The following is a 17,516-nucleotide window of genomic DNA, read 5'->3' on the forward strand; positions in this document are numbered from 1 at the left end:
TTAGCGCCTTCCCCATTCCCATAGAGCCCTATGGGGCAGAAATGGGAATGGGGTAGGGCAATGGCGGAAGGGGGATTTACCGCCCCACCGACCTTGGAATGGGGCGGTAAATCCCCTTTCCGCCAAGGCGGTGCCGGTAATTTACCGGCATGGTCCAGGGTGCTAATAGCACCCTGGATCACCGCCTTCCGTGTAATGAGGCCCACTGTGTGATATACTGAATATTTTCTGATCCTTACTGTAATGTTGAATATCTCTCCTCATGTAACTGTATCTCTATGTAACTGTAATGTACTCTCTCATGTATGCAACCAGATAGCCCAGGGTCAGGAGCACTCTACAAATGAATAAATACATAAATAAATAAAAATGAATAAATGAATAAATAAATAAAATAGATCTGTGATCTCATCATTGTGGTTATATGTTGCGCAACAGGGGCACATAGTTAAGGTGGACTAGCTTAAAAGTAAACATAAGACTGTTCCATGAACATTTTTTTCCGGATGGCTGTAACATAAACGTTCTTGTGAAACGTTGTCTTAGAAAAGCAGGATTATATATATATATATATGAAGACTAGCAACAAGAAAGGCTTTCAATCTAGATCTTCATCCTTAGCCCTTCTTCTTAAAACCACAAGACCTCTCCACTCTCTGGGGATGTTTGGCTTCATCCCTTTGTCATGCGCCCAAGGTCTTCTCCTTCCCCAGGGCTCCACATTTTGCTTTTAGCTTCTCCTCTCTTCCAGGGCCAAAATGATCTCTCCTTCTGTTATACAACGCCTTCTCAGGGGATACACGTTGCTCTTTCTTTTTCTCTATGTTCACAGTGGCACTCCCCCCCTGTAGAATCACGTGTTATAGCTTCATCATCTTCTCAATCTGATGTTTCCAATGTTAATGGTAATTCCCCTGTAGAGAAACTGACAGGCCGATTCATGGAATAATTAGCGCGGCGCAAGTGGGCAAAAACGTGCGAATCGCAGTGGAATAGCGAAAATCGCAGTGCAATTGCGAAAATCGCACGAAAAGCAGCGCATGTCGATTCATGGAAGGCCGTGCACGAGAAAACCAGCGTCTGTGCGATAAAAAAGTGCGCGGCGCACGTTGGCGCACAGGCCATCTAACAGCGTGCGCCAGGCCACAGCGAAAATCGCACAGGCCACAGCGAAATTCGCACATAGCGCGGCGCACGCAACAAAAGTAGGTGTAACACGGGCGTAACACTCGGAATGGGGAACAACTTGCCAAAACGTGGGCGTCACGGGGGAAGTACAGGGCACAAGTGCGCGGAACGCCCACACGCTCGCCTACAACACGTATTCATGGAATAGAATAGGGGAAAAAAGCGCACGCTCAAACCAGCGCACAGGCACAAACACGACCGCCACAAGAAAGCAGGCGGTAGCGTCTCTGCGGCTGTAAGAAATATGCGCCAAAAGGTGCGCCAACAAATAGCACCTATATACTGCCATGATGAATGTCCCATACTGTGGCCCTCCAGGAAAAATGACGTGCAAAGGGGTACCCACAAACACGGACACCCGCTGACAAAAAATACGTGTGCGTGTATACCGGGGTGCGCGGGAAGTCTAACACGCGATTTCAGCAGGGTACGTGCATCACAGGGGTTCGCGTGAAGTTATTCACGCGATCGGGCCTGGGGGAGCGGGCTACGTGTATTTCAGGGGTTCGCGTGAAGTTTCTCACGCGATCGGGCCTGGGGGAGCGTGCTACGTGTATTTCAGGGGTTCGCGTGAAGTATCACACGCGATCGGGTCTGGGGGAGCGGGCTACGTGTATTACAGGGGTTCGCGTGAAGTCCCTCACGCTATCGGGCCTGGGGGAGCGTGCTACGTGTATTTCAGGGGTTCGCGTGAAGTTTCACACGCGATCGGGCCTGGGGGAGCGGGCTACGTGTATTACAGGGGTTCGCGTGAAGTTCCTCACGCGATCGGGCCTGGGGTAGCGGGCTACATGTATTACAGGGGTTCGCGTGAAGTTCCTCACGCGATCGGGCCTGGGGGAGCGGGCTACGTGTATTCCAGGGGTGCGCGGGAAGTTCCACACGCGAATAGCCTGGGCGCGTGTATTTGAGGGGTGCGCGGGAAGTTCCACACGCGAATAGCCTGGGCGCGTATATTTCAGGGGTGCGCGGGAAGTTCCACACGCGAATAGCCTGGGCGCGTGTATTTCAGGGGTGCGCGGGAAGTTCCACACGCAAATAGCCTGGGCGCGTGTATTTCAGGGGTGCGCGGGAAGTTCCACACGCGAATAGCCTGGGCGCGTGTATTTCAGGGGTGCGCGGGAAGTTCCACACGCGAATAGCCTGGGGGCGCGTGTATTTCAGGGGTGCGCGGGGAGTTCCACACGCGAATAGCCTGGGTGCGTGTATTTCAGGGGTGCGCGGGAAGTTCCACACGCGAATAGCCTGGGCGCGTGTATTACAGGGGTGCGCGGGAAGTTCCACACGCAAATAGCCTGGGCGCGTGTATTTCAGGGGTGCGCGGGAAGTTCCACACGCGAATAGCCTGGGCGCGTGTATTTCAGGGGTGCGCGGGAAGTTCCACACGCGAATAGCCTGGGTGCGCGTGTATTTCAGGGGTGCGCGGGGAGTTCCACACGCGAATAGCCTGGGTGCGTGTATTTCAGGGGTGCGCAGGAAGTTCCACACGCGAATAGCCTGGGTGCGTGTATCTCAGGGGTGCGCGGGAAGTTCCACACGCGAATAGCCTGGGTGCGCGTGTATTTCAGGGGTGCGCGGGGAGTTCCACACGCGAATAGCCTGGGTGCGTGTATTTCAGGGGTGCGCGGGAAGTTCCACACGCGAATAGCCTGGGCGCGTGTATTTCAGGGGTGCGCGGGAAGTTCCACACGCGAATAGCCTGGGCGCGTGTATTTCAAGGGTGCGCGGGAAGTTCCACATGTGATTTGACAGTGTGGGTCCTCCCAGGTGTACCCTGTACACCCTCCACGGCCCCTGCAGGCAGCCCACACCACAGGGGACTACCCTGCATCCCTGGTCATGTCCCGCAGGCAGCCCACCCAACATGGGCATGCCCCCCAGCAAAGGCACATGTCTCCTTGAACTAATGGACACCAACTCATGTCCCCTTGCACCCCCACCCCCCAGCACTGTGGGGCACCTGCCAGCAGGCCCCCACCCATGTCCAACTCATGTCTCCCACCACCCCCACACCCCAGCCACCAGGGGCACCCTCCACCAGGCCCCCACTCATGTCTCCCACCACCCCCACACCCCAGCAGTGCAGGGGCACCCTCCACCAGGCCCCCACTCATGTCACCCACCACCCCCACCCCCCAGCCACCAGGGGCACCCTCCACCAGGCCCCCACTCATGTCTCCCACCACCCCCACACCCCAGCAGTGCAGGGTCACCCTCCACCAGGCCCCCACTCATGTCTCCCACCACCCCCACGCCCCAGCAGTGCAGGGGCAGCCTCCACCAGGCCCCCACTCATGTCTCGCACCACCCCCACCCCCCAGCAGTGCAGGGTCACCCTCCACCAGGCCCCCACTCGTCTCCCATCACCACCACCCCCCTGCCACCATGGGCAGCCCCCACCAGGCCCCCACTCATGTCTCCCACCACCCCCACCCCCCAGCAGTGCAGGGTCACCCTCCACCAGGCCCCCACTCATGTCTCCCACCACCCCCACCCCCAGCAGTGCAGGGTCACCCTCCACCAGGCCACCTCTCATGTCCCCCTGCACCCCCACCCCCCAGCAGTGCAGGGTCACCCTCCACCAGGCCCCCACTCATGTCTCCCACCACCCCCACCCCCCAGCAGTGCAGGGTCACCCTCCACCAGGCCCCCACTCATGTCTCGCACCACCCCCACCCCCCAGCAGTGCAGGGTCACCCTCCACCAGGCCCCCACTCGTCTCCCATCACCACCACCCCCCTGCCACCATGGGCAGCCCCCACCAGGCCCCCACTCATGTCTCCCACCACCCCCACACCCCAGCAGTGCAGGGGCACCGTCCACCAGGCCCCCACTCATGTCTCCCACCACCCCCACACCCCAGCAGTGCAGGGGCAGCCTCCACCAGGCCCCCACTCATGTCACCCACCACCCCCACCCCCCAGCACTGTGGGGCACCTGCCAGCAGGCCCCCACCCATGTCCAACTCATGTCTCCCACCACCCCCACACCCCAGCAGTGCAGGGTCACCCTCCACCAGGCCCCCACTCATGTCTCCCACCACCCCCACACCCTAGCAGTGCAGGGGCAGCCTCCACCAGGCCCCCACTCATGTCACCCACCACCCCCACCCTCCAGCATTGTGGGGCACCTGCCAGCAGGCCCCCCCCATGTCCAACTCATGTCTCCCACCACCCCCACACCCCAGCAGTGCAGGGGCAGCCTCCACCAGGCCCCCACTCATGTCACCCACCACCCCCACCCTCCAGTCACCAGGGGCAGCCTCCACCAGGCCCCCACTCATGTCTCCCACCACCCCCACACCCCAGCCACCAGGGGCACCCTCCACCAGGCCCCCACTCATGTCTCCCACCACCCCCACCCCCCAGCCACCAGGGGCACCCTCCACCAGGCCCCCACTCATGTCTCCCACCACCCCCACACCCCAGCCACCAGGGGCACCCTCCACCAGGCCCCCACTCATGTCTCCCACCACCCCCACACCCCAGCAGTGCAGGGGCAGCCTCCACCAGGCCCCCACTCATGTCACTCACCACCCCCACCCCCCAGCACTGTGGGGCACCTGCCAGCAGGCCCCCACCCATGTCCAACTCATGTCTCCCACCACCCCCACACCCCAGCAGTGCAGGGTCACCCTCCACCAGGCCCCCACTCATGTCTCCCACCACCCCCACACCCCAGCAGTGCAGGGTCAGCCTCCACCAGGCCCCCACTCATGTCACCCACCACCCCCACCCCCCAGCACTGTGGGGCACCTGCCAGCAGGCCCCCACCCATGTCCAACTCATGTCTCCCACCACCCCCACACCCCAGCAGTGCAGGGGCAGCCTCCACCAGGCCCCCACTCATGTCACCCACCACCCCCACACCCCAGCACTGTGGGGCACCTGCCAGCAGGCCCCCACCCATGTCCAACTCATGTCTCCCACCACCCCCACACCCCAGCCACCAGGGGCACCCTCTACCAGGCCCCCACTCATGTCTCCCACCACCCCCACACCCCAGCAGTGCAGGGGCAGCCTCCACCAGGCCCCCACTCATGTCTCCCACCACCCCCACACCCCAGCAGTGCAGGGGCAGCCTCCACCAGGCCCCCACTCATGTCACCCACCACCCCCACACCCCAGCACTGTGGGGCACCTGCCAGCAGGCCCCCACCCATGTCCAACTCATGTCTCCCACCACCCCCACACCCCAGCCACCAGGGGCACCCTCCACCAGGCCCCCACTCATGTCTCCCACCACCCCCACACCCCAGCAGTGCAGGGGCAGCCTCCACCAGGCCCCCACTCATGTCACCCACCACCCCCACCCCCCAGCACTGTGGGGCACCTGCCAGCAGGCCCCCACCCATGTCCAACTCATGTCTCCCACCACCCCCACACCCCAGCAGTGCAGGGGCAGCCTCCACCAGGCCCCCACTCATGTCACCCACCACCCCCACCCCCCAGCACTGTGGGGCACCTGCCAGCAGGCCCCCGCCCATGTCCAACTCATGTCTCCCACCACCCCCACACCCCAGCAGTGCAGGGGCAGCCTCCACCAGGCCCCCCTCATGTCACCCACCACCCCCACCCCCCAGCACTGTGGGGCACCTGCCAGCAGGCCCCCACCCATGTCCAACTCATGTCTCCCACCACCCCCACACCCCAGCCACCAGGGGCACCCTCCACCAGGCCCCCACTTATGTCTCCCACCACCCCCACACCCCAGCAGTGCAGGGGCACCCTCCACCAGGCCCCCACTCATGTCACCCACCACCCCCACCCCCCAGCCACCAGGGGCACCCTCCACCAGGCCCCCACTCATGTCTCCCACCACCCCCACACCCCAGCAGTGCAGGGTCACCCTCCACCAGGCCCCCACTCATGTCTCCCACCACCCCCACACCCCAGCAGTGCAGGGGCAGCCTCCACCAGGCCCCCACTCATGTCACCCACCACCCCCACCCCCCAGCCACCAGGGGCACCCTCCACCAGGCCCCCACTCATGTCTCCCACCACCCCCACACCCCAGCCACCAGGGGCACCCTCCACCAGGCCCCCACTCATGTCTCCCACCACCCCCACACCCCAGCAGTGCAGGGACACCGTCCACCAGGTCCCCACTCATGTCCCCCACCACCCCCACACCCCAGCAGTGCAGGGTCACCCTCCACCAGGCCCCCACTCATGTCTCCCACCACCCCCACACCCCAGCAGTGCAGGGGCAGCCTCCACCAGGCCCCCACTCATGTCACCCACCACCCCCACCCCCCAGCACTGTGGGGCACCTGCCAGCAGGCCCCCACCCATGTCCAACTCATGTCTCCCACCACCCCCACACCCCAGCAGTGCAGGGTCACCCTCCACCAGGCCCCCACTCATGTCACCCACCACCCCCACACCCCAGCAGTGCAGGGTCACCCTCCACCAGGCCCCCACCCATGTCCCCCTGCCCCCAGGTCCTGACGATACACAATCATGGCAGTAATGGGCAGCATACCCAGCACAAACACCCAGGCAAGGATTGCATCCACCCACATAGTGAATGCAATTACATGACACAACCCCAATGGCAAGTATGTAAATGAACACATGTCCGTCACACACACATACACAATGGCTGCAAGTGAATGTCAAAACCCATATCATGACATGTATGAAACCAAAGACAAAATAGGACAAGTGGAAGTAAAAATAAAAAATGTATTAAAGATTAAAAATAAGTAAACAAATCAAACATACAACTATGTGGATAATAAAATAAATGGTCCATGTTGGAGAACAAAAGTAAAAATCAAAAAACGAAAAAGGTATACAAAAACAAATGTTGACCAAAGCAATATCAAGTAGAAGCAAAAGAATGAAAAACCATTTCCACATGGTGAACACAATAATGAAAAAAAGAAAATTTTCCTTCAAAAAACAAACTAAATACAGGAATGTACCAGGGTCCATGAGCCCAACACCATAAAGGAAACCTACTACTACCTAACGAAAAAAATATATACAAAAAAGTGGCCATTGTCCGAGCGGTCCAAAATAATAAAAACAAATAAAGGAAACCTAACACTAACTAACTATATAACTATATACAAAGGCAGCGGGCAAGTCCTGCGGCTCACTTGTTGATGTTGCTGGCCAGGGCATCATCGAACTCCATGTCGATGTCCTGGAGGCGGGACTCTGTCCTGGCCCCGAGGTCTCGCAGGGATAACCCCATGTTCAGCTCAAACTCCCTGCGAGCTTCCTCGAGGCACTCAGCCCGCCTCAACGCCCGACGCATGGAGAACTCCGCCCTGACCATGGCGAGCCGCTCCTCTTCCGCCCGCTGCCGCTCCGCACCTATCCGCTGGACCAACTGCTCCCACACGGAAGACACCACCATCCCAGGGTTGCCCTGCCCTCCGGCCGATGCCTGCCCCTCTGATCTTGATGGCCCCGAGCCATGATGCCTCCCACGTCGAGCCCGCTGCTGCCTCCGACGCCACTGCCTCTGCCAGCACGACGGCATCCAGGCTGATGGAAACCACCGACGCCGTCGTGCACGTGCCCTGCCTGATGATGCTGTCACATCTTCCATCTGCTGGGGTCCAGTTGCTGTGTTGTCCACCCCTGCTGGACCTCCGACTCCCAACTGTGGCAGGGATGGGATCCCCACCGAGCTGGCTGCATTGGTCGGGGCAGGTCCACAGGGGGCCCTGGTGGCATCTGGGCTGGAAGACGGCAAAGGGAACGACTGGTGGATAGCCTGCACAGAGGAGGAGAGGGCCGCCACATTGGCCAACACATGCAGGAAACCCCCGAACATGGCCGATCCCAATTGGGCCACGTCGGCACAGTGCACTTCGTGATGACGTGCGTGCTCCTCCCGGGAAGCACACACGGCATCACGAATCACAGCCGTGCGCATCGCAACCCCAATCAGGACCTTCTCCGCATGGCCAGGGGTTCCCACGTCCGCAGGTGGAGGGGAGTCAGGTGACATGGACATCCCCTCTACCTGCGGACAGGCCTGGGACGGGGCATCCCTGCTGGTGCATGGTGGTGCACTCACAGGGTCAGGGACAGCGACATGCACAGGCCCCTCCACGGTGACCTGTGCTGCCTCCTGCCCCTGGCCCTGGACTGCACCACTTGCACCAGCAGGGATGCCCCCACCAGGCCCCATGTGTGCCCCAGTGGCGGCCTCCTCCTCCTCTGTGCAAACCACCAACCTGGATGGCTCCTCACCGTCTCCCACCGTAGCAGGCCCCTGTGGGGGCTCACCCACCCCTTCTGCTGCAGCCGTGGGGGCATCCCCGCCACCTTGCTCCACAGCGCCGTCTCCGCCCTCTTCTTCACTAGCCGCTGCGTAGAGGGAGACAAAGAACACAAGCATCAGGGCACTGTACAATGGTCCCCTAGACAGGAAGCAATAGCAGATGAGCACCACTGTCAAAGTACACTTCCATCATGTCCCTCCACAACACATGGGTCAGTCCAGGCAAATCACACACAGTAACAGGCATGGTGCATGCCATGGACATTTCCATGCATGTCCAATGGACTCTTGAAACATTCAATGATATGTAACTCACATGCATCATGGCTCATGCCTATCACATGCACACACTTCACCTCAGTCACATCCATCTGGCCCCAAACACACCAAACACAGCGGATACAAGGGTAATTTGGCTGCTTCACTGAATCTGTGCATTGTCACACACATGTGTCATGCATCCATGGCATGCACAAGTCACAGACACGCAGGTCAGGCACACAGACATGGCTACCATATATGTACCTGGCATCAGCACCCATCCCTCACCCCCACCCATGTCCAGGTACAGAGACTGGCATGCTCTCATGTTCAAAATCTGCATAGGGCTCCCCATGCGGCATTTCAACACATGCAACAACCATGTGGATCACACATCACTGGTCGCACATGCATTACCATGATGTCCCTGCACACATACATGCATACATGGCCTATGGCACACATACAGGCAAGTATCATAGAACCAGCACACCGCAACATGCCCTGTCTCACACAGTAATGCTTGGACACTTACCGCTCAACTCCAGACGGGCCTCCCTCTCAAGGATCTGGGCGTGGAGCGCTGGGCGTACGCGTTCCAGGACCCTCATCTGGATGGAACTCATGCAGCCCCGGCCCCCCTCCACGAGGCGCCGGGCCTTCACAAGGGTCCTGGACCTCAAGTCCTCCCAGCGCTTCTTGATCTTCAGGACGTCACGGGTTGCCACCCCCTCCGCGTTGATGGCAACCACACAGTCGGCCCAGATCCTCTGCCGTCCTTCCTTGCTGGCGCGGGACGATCCAAAGAGGGCATCATACTGCCCCAGGACATGCTCCACCAGGACACCAACTTCGGTGACAGTGAAGCTGGTGCCCCTCTGCCCCTCTGGCCTGGGGTTGCCACTGGTGCCAGATGTGGAAGTGCCCGACATGGCAACCCCAGAGGCAGGTGTGGGTGGGCAACTGGGTCCTGGGGCTGGGCTGTGGAGCGATGTAATCCCAGTCGGGAGTCTTCAGTTCTAGCAGGGGTGGACATAGCAACTGGACCCCTGCAGATGGCTGATGTGCAGGCACCAAATGGCAGGGCACGGTGGCAGCAGGCAGGCAGGCAGCAGCAGATGGCACGTGGGAGGCTGCTCGGGGCACTGGGGGGCAGTAACTCGGCCTTCTGGGCAGGAGCGTGGTCTTCCGTGTGTTTTCGCGTGGTCAGCTTGATACGGAGTGATTTGGCACGTGAAAATCCTGCACGTCAGCGTGAAATCCGAGGAAAGGCCCTTAGCGCGTAAGCGTGTCAGCACGCATACGCGATTCTATTGGACCAGAGTCCCTCAGCGCGTAAGCGCGTCTGTGACGTGACCCGCACGGGTGTTCCCCACTCAGCACGTGATGACGGGGCACACGTGGAAATACTGCACGTCAGAGTGTCATCGCGTGTAATTGGACAAAAGTGCGCATACACGCGATTGGCCTATGTACGTGTATTTAATGGGTGCGCGGGCACTTACACACGCAAGTACGTCAGCGAACCTGTATCCCGTGGTGCGTGTGAATTTCCACACGCTATTGGACTGGGAACTGGATTCCAGGGGTGTGCGGGTCACACGCTGTATCCCGTGGTGCGTGTGAATTTCCACACGCTATTGGACTGGGAACTGGATTCCAGGGGTGCGCGGGTCACACGCTCGCCTAGAACACGCGCAAAGCATAAATTTGCGGACTTTAACAATAACAAGCTCAGACGCCAGGATGAACATACCGTTCCTAGCAGCAGTGGCAGTGGGCTACCAAAGGAGGAGGAGGAGGATAGTCAGGGCCAGAATATTCACACCCAGAACCAGCCTTTTCGGGATGCCTGATGACCAGGTGTATGGGAGGTACAGGTTTCCACCACACAATATACTGGACCTGGTGAGTGAGTGGGAGGATGACCGCACATCACCCAACCTGTGCTCCCAAGCACTCAGCCCCCTGGAGAAGGTCCTCAATGTACTGCACTTCTTAGCCACTGGATCATTTCAGCGGACAAGTGCCATAGTGGGTGGGGTGTCACAGGCCACCCAGTCACGCTGCCTACACCAGGTCTTGAACATCATCACTGCACGCCCATCAGTCCGCAGGCACATATACCTGCCCAGAACACCTGCAGAAAGGCATGCTGCCGCCCTGGATTTTTACGCTGTGGCACGATTCCCCAAAGTGCTAGGTGCCATCGACTGCACCCATGTGGCTCTACGTCCCCCCAGGGCATCTGAGCACATCTATAGGAACCGCAAGCACTGGCATTGCATCAACGTGCAGGTAGCATGTAATGCCAAGGGAATCATCACCTCAGTATATGCCAACTATCCCGGCTCCACCCACGACAGCTTCATTTACCGAATGTCCACCCTAAGCCGGGACCTAGAAGCTGGGCGGCATGGCGATACATGGCTGCTTGGTGAGTATGTATGCCACTGCACATGCATGCATGTTGGATACTGAGCAAGGTCACAACCCCACCAATGATACCAATCACCACCTCCACAGGGGACAGTGCCTACCCTCTCAGCCCACACATGATGACGCCAATTCGGAACCCCACCACGCCACCCCAGGTAAGATATAACACAGCCCACATTACAACCAGGGGCATAGTGGAGCGCACATTCGGAGTGCTAAAGTCACGCTTTCGCTCCCTTGACCGTTCTGGCGGGCAGCTGTTATACGCTCCCCCAGTAGTGTGCAGGACCATAGTGGCAGCATGTATCCTGCACAACGTTGCAACACGCCGGGGCCTGGCCGTGGACATGGTGGTGGCCCCACATCCCCAACCACATGCACAGCCGCTGCGCATGGGAGGGGAAAGGGCACGGGGGGAGGCAGCCCGTACACAGCTAGTGGCTAATTACTTCACATAGAAATCACACCCCTGTGGAGTGCACACTGCGCTGGCACATTCCATCTGACAATCAATGATGACTCAACCTGACACTGATCCTGAATGTCTGGAGAATGAACCGGGAATACCATGTCAGCCTGAGATTGTTCACCTGGAAGTGTCACAATGTGTGCATCCCTACCCACACAGACACCACCAATGCAGTTTTGTGAAGTTACACATTGAAGCAGCTAAAATGAATACCCACTTGCAAAATGCAACAAGAGGACAGTGCCATGTCAGCCAGCCCAACCCCAGCACCGCCACACGACACACCGTGCCATGTCATGCTAATTGCAGGTAAACAAAGTAATCCCCACAACATGACATCAGTCTCACTATGTACAGTGGCACTATTAGAAACCTGCAACACCTGAAATGCTCACAGCAATGCCGGACCAACAACATACTTGAGCACGTACTACCATTAACATGACATCACAAATGTTACATATTAGTAGTCTCACCACCTGGAAATGCCTGCACTCCCACCACTACCAACTGTGCAGTGTTGTCGCCATGTAGAGTTGTAGGTGCACTGCTGCCAACATGGACCCCATCTCCAGACTAGAGGTCCTTGTGTGGACATGAGGAAGGGACCTGCAAATTGGGAGGTAAACACAGAAGAAGAGTTACACATCAATGCAACATGCAGTGTACAACACAACAGCAATATGCACTAGGAATGTATACACAGTATTGACTACAGACTGCCCACACAGCTCATGGGAGTCCAACGTCACTGTGTAATTCACTGTTACTTGGGCACACCCTTTGCAAGCCCATGGAAACGGGAAGCAGGAGGGGTGTGTGTGACTCAAACCCAAGCATCTGAACCAAATACATTACAAGCCTGCATGTGCCCAGCCACAATGCAGCGTATGCCCACAGGAACCACGGAAGCCAACAGATCGTCCCAAAAAAATTGGGAATAAAAAAATCAAAATAAAAATAAAAATAAGAAACAATCAAAAATGGCCATTGATGGGCCCGGGGGGGTTGGGGAGGCCACCCAGGAGGTCCGAGGACAGGATGCACACCAGAACCCACCTGCGTGGATCCTGGGAAGATAAAACACCTCCATGGGCTCATGGCCCACACGGCTACCCTATTGTGGGAGTATCACTGCTGTCGCTATTATCACCCTGTGCAGCTGCATCCGGAGGTGGTTGCACTATGGGAGGCAGCCCACGCAAGGCCCTAGTCTGCTCCTCCATGGCTGCAAGCATGCGGGTGTGGTAGGTCTGGTTCTGGAGGATGAGTGTGCGGAGGTCCCCATGCAACAACTCACGGGATGCCCGGACCTCCGCCCTCGTTGCCTGCATCTCAGCTGAGAGCGTACGGGTGAGACGCTCCAGCTGCTGTTCTGTCCTTTGGTGTGTTGAAGCCTCAAGCTCAACAAGAGTCGTCCTGAGGTGAAGGAGCTCCTGCCTCAGGGCTTCCCTGTGGCCCTGGGACTCAATGGAGATGGCCTCCAGCAGAGTCGCCAGTGCCGCCCGCCTGTCCCTGTTGGACCCCAACATGTCCTCCCTGTGTGACTGGCAGATGGAGTCGGTTGCCTGCTCTAGTCGCTCCATCAGCCTTTCTGGGGGGACAATGGAAGTGGCCACCCTATCCATGGCCTGAGCCATCATCTCGGATGATGCAGCCTGTTGGGTTGCCATACCGTAAATGGATTGCTCCCATGCGGTATTGCCGGGTGGCGTACGGCCACCACGTCGGCGGGCACCACACCTGTCTGGGGCAAGGCGAACTGCGCCTTGCTGTGCCGGCACTGCCTGAGGCTGCAGGACTGCATTCCCCCTCTGATCTGCTGGCCCAGGAACAGGATCAGATGTCGCGGAGTGTGACCCTGCATCCGTAACCACCAAAGGCGTAGCTGCCAACACTGACATCCCCATGGAGGGTTCTGACCCTGGTGCAGGTTGGTGAGACAGAACAGAATCCCTCCCTGGAACACTCACCTGCGACGGCACGTAGGTCTCATCCGAATCAACACCTGAGTACAGCTCGGGGGAGGTGCAGCCAGAGACACCCCTTGAGAGCACGACCTGCAGCACTTGTGGGTTCTCCCCCACCACCACACCACGTCCCTCACTGGTGGTTGGTCGGCCCTCGGACCCCTCCTGGGTCTGCACCATCTCCACAACCCCAGCAGTATCAGGTGCGTCTTCCCCTGCAAAGACATGAAAACAAAGAAATGGAAACAGGCATTAGCACCATGGCACACAATGAGGGCTGAGAAGCAAGAGAACCAGTACTTGATTGACACATGTCCCACATGACTAAAACCCTCCCATGCATGCACCCTCACTGCGTATGAAGTGCAGGCAAATGGCACACACTGATGACACCAAGATGGAAGATGAACACATTTTCTGCATGCTGCCTGGCAGTGGCATCACACATTGGCCTGTGATTGCCAGGTGAAACACACATGCCATCACATAGATGGCATGTACCATTGCTATTGAGTGAAGATGGAGAGGAGGCCAGCACCTATTCATTCAGTCCAGTTCCCGCATGTAATTGCTTTTATAATTCTAACAGGTCAGATTTTTCACCTGGAGCTGCCAGTCTGAAATGGTCCAATTGCACAGGGACATGTGTGTACAAATGATATCCAGGTAACAAAGTCACTCCACTTTACCATACCCATGTCAGACATGTGACTAGTGGACAGCGACATGCCTAGTGAAAGCGGTGGAATGCAAACTAACTGACTGAATGAACAGTGAAAAATAAGCAAATATGTTGTGGCAAGGTGACACTTCAAGGGCAACTGGCGTGCAGTTGGGCTAGATGTCTACTGTTGGCAGAAGGGATACTGCTATGGCCAAATGCAGCTGCGCAGGAAGTATTGCATGAAGCACATGGCTGACCCATACGACTCAGGCGCACACACTCTCACCTGGCACACAAACAGAAGCCCTCACACACACACCATGCACATGGATGACACACACATGCATGTGCACTCACCAGACAATGCCTCGTAATCAGCCAGATCTCCCACGCCTTGGATCTGTTCCTCCGTGACGTAGGTCCCAGCGACTGACTCATGTGGAGTGAGTTCCATGTCTACTACTGGAGACCCACCTCCAGTCACTAGAGTTGCGGCATGACTTGAGGCCAGCTTACTCTTTGCCCTGCGCTTTAGGTCATTCCAGCGCTTATAGCAATCATTGGCTGTGCGCCTCACAATTCCAAGGGCACTTACGATGTCCGCAACGGTCTGCCAGTGTGCCTGGCGTTGTGCAGGTGTGGTCTTGGATCCTGCAACAATGACCATCTCGTTGTCATGTCCGGACACATACTCGACAAGTGCATTCAGTTCGTCATCCGTGAAGCTGAGCTTCCTGGACGGGCCGGACTGTGTAGCCGTGTCTGGGGCATCAGCCTGTGCCGGACGAGCACTCTTCCTCTTCCGCTTGGAAAGTGGTGGTGTTCCTGAGTGTCCTGTGCCGCTCTGGACACTAGGGGCAGGAGCCCTGGTGGACTCTGTATCAGGAGTGTGGGATTGCACACTCAGCATGGGAGTTGGTGCAGGCATTGGCTCTAGTGTGATGGTGTCAGGGGGAATGTCAGCAGCATGGACTAGGACCGACACTGTCCTGGCTGGGTGTGTGAGGGCTGGGGTGGATGGAGCCGCAGCTGCCCCTGCAGCCTCTCCGCCCTGCCTCCTTGGTGCAGCAGATGACCTTGCTGCCCCAGATCCACGTGGCATGATGGCATCAACGTGCACCAGCACACGTGTCGTAGCCCTGCTGACCTGGAAGTCAGCCATGGAGTCAGCCAGGTCTGGTGCCACAATGGGCTGGTCCAACAAGGGCTGAGCATGGATGGTGTCAGCCACATCAGCCTCAATGGGAGGGGGGAGGGGGGGGATTATGGGTGCCCGTGACTGGTCCTCCACACATGGGGGGACAGGCTCACCCTGCAAGTTACGACCACGTCCCCTACCGGATCCACCACGGCCACCACTTGTGGCTCTTCCACCTTTGCCACCCTTACGGAATCCTCGCCTCCCAGCCATGGCACTGATGTTAATGTGCGTATGGGAGTGGATGTAGACTATTGTCCTGGGCAATTGGGGGTCAAAGGGGTTGGGTACCAGATGCTAATTATACCCTAGTGCTCTAGCAAGGCTGAATGTAACCCCTGGGGAAAGATGACGGGTCACGCAACGCACAGGAGGCCCAAAAAAGGGAGATGACGTGCACGCAACCCCTCCTAGACCACGTGTGCAGAAAGAAAAACCTGCACTACGCTGTGGCACCCAGAAACACAAGAATGAACGTATGCGTGTCACACGCAGCCTAGAATGACCTCTGAAGGGGTAGGCTACACACGGGGCAAGCACAGATGTTAGATACGTGCGTGACTCACCGTCTGCCTGGTAAACGAGCATGTAAAAGGAGCACGTTTGGTTGGCAACACCCCCGCCAAAAGAGGATTTGTACGCTGTCTGAGGAGACAGGACAACAGTAGAAGGGAACACTGTTTGAGGGAACAGGCCCAGGTAAACCAGTAAAAGCGAAAGAAGAAAAAAAGCTGTCAGAGGTAACAGGGAATACGAACTTGAAACGCCGTGAAGTAAATCGCGTGTGAAACGACAAGAAGTACAGAATTCACCCACTCGCTCTCCACGAAAAGCACGTACAAGGAAGTGGTGTTCTACGCGTACCTTTTATACAGGCCCACACGTCCAGCGTCACTTACGCGGCGTGTACACGCTAGGGCCATTTCCACCAATTACACGCTTTGTCACTTCTGCGTGTAGGGACATTTCCTCCAATTACACGCTTTGTCACTTCTGCGTGTAGGGCCATTTCCACCAATTACACGCTTTGTCACTTCTGCGTGTAGGGCCATTTCCACCAATCACACGCGATGAGACTCTGACGTGCAGTCTTTCCACGTGTGCTCTGTCATCACGTGCTGTGTGGGAAACACCCGTGCGGGTCACGTCACAGACGCGCTTACGCGCTGAGGGCCTTTGGTCCAATAGAATCGCGTATGCGTGCTGATGCGCTTACGCGCTAAGGGCCTTTCCTCGATTTTCACGCTGACGTGCAGGATTTTCACGTGCCAAATCACTCCGTACCAAGCTGGCCACGCGTAAGCACACGGAAGACCACGCTCCTGCCCAGAAGGCCGAACTACTGCCCCCCAGAGCCCCGAGCACGCTCCCACCTACCATCTGCTGCTGCCTGACTGCCTGCTGCCCACGTGCACTGCCATTTGCTGCCTGCACATCAGCCAGGGGTGCTGTTGCTGTGACCACCCCTGCTGGTACCGAAGACTCCCGACTGGAATTCCATCGCTCCACAGCCCAGCCCCAGGACCCAGTTGCCCACCCACTCCTGCCTCTGGGGTTGTCATGTCGGGGCAAACACCATCTGTGACCACTGACAACCCCCGGCCAGAGAGGCAGAGGGGCACCAGCTTCAGTGCCACCGAAGTTGGTGTCCTGGTGGAGCAAGTCCTGGGGCAGTATGATGCCCTCTTCGGAAGTTCCCGCGCCGACAAGGAAGGACGGACTCGGATCTGGACTGACATCGTGACTGCCCTCAACGCGGAGGGGGTGGCAGTCCGGGACTTACAACATGTCAGGAAGCGCTGGGAGGACTTCAGGTCCAGGACCCTGAACAAGGCCCGGCGCCTCTTGAAGGCAGCGGATGCCAAGGGGCGCCGGGGCCACTTGTCGGAAGAACAGATGGGGGTCCTGGAACGCATATCCCCAGCGCTCCACGTCCAGGTCCTGGAGAAGCAGACCCGTCTGGAGTCGAGCGGTGAGTGTACATGCATCCTGATTGTGAGCAGTGCGTGTGGTGATTATTCGGTATTGTGCAGGTTGCACATCTGTTTGTATGGGGTCGAGTATGGGTGGGGGTGTACATGG

Source organism: Ambystoma mexicanum, chromosome 4p (assembly GCF_040938575.1).
Source record: "Ambystoma mexicanum isolate Mex_15411 chromosome 4p, UKY_AmexF1_1, whole genome shotgun sequence".
Lineage (NCBI taxonomy): Eukaryota > Metazoa > Chordata > Amphibia > Caudata > Ambystomatidae > Ambystoma > Ambystoma mexicanum.